Source organism: Meleagris gallopavo, chromosome 4, assembly GCF_000146605.3.
Source record: "Meleagris gallopavo isolate NT-WF06-2002-E0010 breed Aviagen turkey brand Nicholas breeding stock chromosome 4, Turkey_5.1, whole genome shotgun sequence".
Classification (NCBI taxonomy): domain Eukaryota; kingdom Metazoa; phylum Chordata; class Aves; order Galliformes; family Phasianidae; genus Meleagris; species Meleagris gallopavo.
This window is the reverse complement of record NC_015014.2, coordinates 44,123,318-44,128,187: the sequence shown is the minus strand read 5'-3', so window position 1 is coordinate 44,128,187 and position 4,870 is coordinate 44,123,318.

The window sequence follows — 4,870 nt, the reverse complement described above, 5'->3', positions numbered from 1 at the left end:
GGCTAAGAATAAAGAATAAGGAAAAAATAGGAGAAAATGTCATGAGCATCTAATTTCTGTACAAAGTTAAAAATCCTGGCAGACTGAGCAATCATCACTATTACTTGGTCTGAGCTACTGCATACAAATCCAAATCTAGCCCAGTTTCAGTACTTGAGGTCTTACTCATAGAAAACTCATGAAATTTCCTCCTGAATTTTAATGCAAAATAATTGAAATAGTTTACCATCTACATAAACTATTTTATTAGCTTGCTATCACCACTGCTGAAATGCACCACTGTGCCTACATATGCAATTTTATTCCACACGGACGAATTCTGTGACACGCCTTGACTTCATATACCCTTCCATGTCAGATGTCATTTTGTCAGACTGCCTCTCTGCTGCCATCTGTTGCACGGCAACAGAATGTAACAGAATTCTGGTGAAAAGGTTCAATCTGTACTGCCATATCACCAACATCTGTCTCTGAGGTGGTGGCCCAACATGATAAAATGGGAAGCATTACTTTCAGAGCAGCTTTCTTAGTATCTCCAATACTGTGTTAAATGCAATTTTAAATTTGCAGTATACTTACAGCAGTTGGCATGGGAGAAAGAAGACGGGAGCTCCTGAAATAGCCTCTGGCTGCCACAGTTAATAGATGTTGAGAATTAAAGTATATTTTAGACTAAATAATCTGACCTACATAATGCAGATTCTTCTGCCATTTTCATTCAAATTTTCACTTGAATCTAACAGGCCAGAAACAAAACAATCTTGAAAACAAACAGGCCATTCTCTGCCACTCCAATAGAAATATTCTTGCCTAAATGTTATTTAACCCTTACTTTCTTCTGAACATCTGTTTTGCTTAGAATTTAATGATGAGACTCCCAAATTTTCAAGGGCACCAGAAGAGTTCCACAGAGCCATATAAATGGCATTTAAGTGAGTGCACATGGACTTGATGAAGTACTTTAGGATATACAGTTATTTCAAAATAATTTTCTGTTCCTGATAATTTAGGTCCTTGGAAAACGTTATGTTAAAGACACATTATTGACATGTATGTACTGTACTGAAGTTAGTTAAGAGTTAGAAAAAAAAGTTAATTAACCTCATTCTTTTTATTATGTCATTATGCTAGCATCTCACTACTAGACTGATGGGATATTCTCATATTTTCCTTTTGAATATATATTTGCTATCTACATTTAGTTAAAGCATTTTTCAACTGTCCGAGCCTCTAGCTTGCTTATCTCTTTGTTAATACATTGCTAACCCAATACTCAAAATATAATAGGAAAAACAGAAAAGAAAAAAAAAGTAGAGAAACCACAAAGGAAACAAAGGATTAATCCTGTAATAGAAGACAAGGGAGTTGAATTTCCATAGTTTAGAATGGCAGCTTCTAAGGGGATATTATCCACTTTCAACCGTATACAAATGTCCTCATAGTGAAAGTTTGCATGACAAAATAGAGTCATTCAGTCTCAAGAAATGATAGGCAGAGAACAATGTCTTGAGATTTAGAAAAATTTAGGCAGACATCATGAAAATATTATTAACAGTATAAACAATTGAATGATGGTATCATTTACAGTACAAGGAGGGATTGTGACACTTTCATTAGACACATTTGAGAACAGCTTGAATTAGAAATTATAGGAACAATGAAATAATCTTGAAAAATACAAATGGCAAACTAAATTAAACTTCTTTCTGGCCATGAAGTATTATTTAGTTCCAAAATAATTTGTTCCTAAAGTACAACATAAATTTAAGCAATATGATATCTCAGTAATATAAAATACAACATAAAACTTTTATAACGCAAAATAGAGCTTTTAAAATATTAAATAACTTTCTATTCCACAGTTAAAATGGAAAATCATGATTAACGAGCAATAGGTAAATAACAGATTGTACAGATAGAAGAATCTTAAGGTCTTCTTAGTTTATGAAGGAAAAAAGTGCTTTAATTAAAGACTAAATTCAGTAAACTGAAGGTAAATTACTTTCTCCAGAGAAAGGATAAAAGTTGACAAGCTGGTAAATCCAAAACATAAATCACAACTATATTAGGATTCATCTTGCGCTATTTTACTGGAAGTACAAAAGTAAAACCACAGTATAACTGCACATTGGAAGGACCTAAAAACTGAATCATTGATCCCCTGAGATGTTAATGTATCCTTCATATCAGCACTAAGATCCTTTGGCTCATGCTGAGCAAAGCTTCCATTTCCATTTTCATTTCCTTTACCCTTGCCCTGTGCCTAATAGCTTTCATGCTCCAGAGCCATTATTTTATATCACTGTTGAAAGTATTTCATTTTTCGTAAAAAGACAGAAAGATATTCAGCTACCTCATTGACCTTAAGAATACAAAGATTTGGTGGGTAATTCATGTCCCTTGTATATAAAGATCAGTAACTATGCAGAGAAAATATATCAAAAGGTTAAAATAATATTACTAATATTCTTTTCACTTAGTTGATCAAAAAATGTTTGAAATGATTATAAATATCATAGACTCACCCTCACTTACACATTTTCTTCTCATGTCAACACTGCTGATGAGATCTACTCATATTACAGAAATAGAGTAATACAGAGTTTTCCTCAATTTAATTTCAACTACTCAAGTCAAGTGGCTTTTCATATGCAGATCTGGTCATTTTTTCTTTAAAGGGTGATTTTTTTAATGACTATCCTTGATGTTATATAATACCAATGACAAAATAATCCATCTTAAATCCATCTTAAACAAACAAGAAGAAACAATAACACAACTCTTTCAGAGTTCTTTTAAGATTACATATTTTTAGTTATTGAATGGATATCTCTTGTCTGTATCTTCTTTTACAATCAATGGCACCAGGAGTAAAAAATAATTCCATCTAATGAATACACTGAAATGAGTGTCTAGCATTTGCGGGGAGGAGGGGAATAATTAATAAATAATTTTTTAATAAACAACCACTGAAACCTTAGTCGTTTCCTATCCACAGATAATGAATCCTAATTCGTGATGAATTCTACCTGGCTGGCAGAACCTAGCAGTTTTTCATTGTCTCTAAAGGTAGCTGTGAAGGACACAAAACTAAAAGGTGTTATAACACCATCCATCTGGAAACAAAAATATAGCCTTGTTCTCTGAGGTCTGTTAATAACCTTTTTTTTTTTTTTTTTTTTGGCCCTTCATATATTTCAGTCACTGCAAATCTAATTTTCATGATAACTGTTTATTCCTACAAATCATTCTGAATGTTTTTACAATATACTTAAAAATATTTCAAATTCTGTTTCTTTCCAATTTGCAAAAGGGTTCTTCTTAGCCACTTACATGTCTATACTTACTTAGAAATCAGGTATCCTACTGCCAGCTACATCCATGAATTGTTACAAAAACAATGTCTCAGTAAAATCAGAATATTTTACTCAACAAATTTTGTCTACATATACTATTCCACATCTAGATATTTTTTAATACCATAAATGTGGTTTCATATACAAAAGCATTCAGAGTGTTTATCTCATTTCACATAATAAGCTAATACACAAATTGTCAAGATACTACTATAAACAGTGAAAAATAAATGTTCATAAATCTTTCCAATAATTAATTAAAAATAATAATATTCTGCCAAAAGCTTGACATTGACCCTGAAAAAATAATTTTATTAACATATGAAAATGACCTCTAGCTTTAACTGGGTTTCTTCCAACTTAATATTAAAATGTGTTACCTAACTTTTATATTCATAATACGTAATTAAAATGACTGTATTATTAATAAGTCACAGATATGAAGTGTAAGTCTTATGTAGCCTACTTAGAAGTGAGTTTCTATAATAAAAAATTTACGTTTAGAGATTTATGTAACTTCTAGCACTAAATAATATAACATAGTTGAATGCAGTTCCTATAATATTTGAGAGTTGCATAGAATGTATTTTATATATCATTGAATTGTCTACAGAAATCAGTTGGTAAAATTACAGCTCTACTGTTACAACCAATTCCTCATGATCAGCAAAATTGAATCAAAGTAGATACATTGACTGCATTTCTCTAACTAGACTACCTCATACCGAGCATTAAAAAGCTCATATCTATACTTGCCAATTTTCTAAGTATCTTAACTATTTTGGTCTTTTCTTTTATCCCCCATTTTTCCTCATTTAATACATTCCCTTCTTAAAACACTTTTTCCATGTTAAATGATTCCAGATTTGCCGTAAAGAGAGGTAAAACATATTTTCAAATATGCAGAAATGATCTCATCTTTCATTTATTGGTGCCGATTCTTCTCTGATACTTGTGGAATATGGTGGAACAGCCACTCATGCAACTGTTGATAATTTAGGTATGAAAAATATATAATAAACCAGTACATGGCAGAGAAAATAGTTTTTTCTACCTTTTAAGAAGGGAACAGATCATAACTGCATCATGGTAGCAATAGTCTTACAAGTGAGCTAGAAAGTTCCAAAGTTCTGAGTCCTAATCACATCTACAAAGGAGAAGCACTACACGCTTTGGACAAGTGGCTTTGTTTGTGTGCCTCAGATAGCCTACACATAAGTGCAAACTCAGATTTCTAAAGGATACTAAGCAGATTCATTGCTCAAAGTAACATTAGACTTACCATAAAAAATTACTTCTTCTGCAAGGAAAGCTGCTTTAACTTCTGTTAAACTTAATTATGAATGTTTATCAAATTAAAAAAAAAAAAAAAGGAATTTCAAAGCGAATCAAGATTAAAAGATAATCAATTATTCTATAAAAAGGAAAACCACAAGTTTCTTAGAAAAAAAAATTAAATATAGGAGTTATTTATGATAAAATTAGCTGTGACTACTTAAGACTTTTGTGCACCA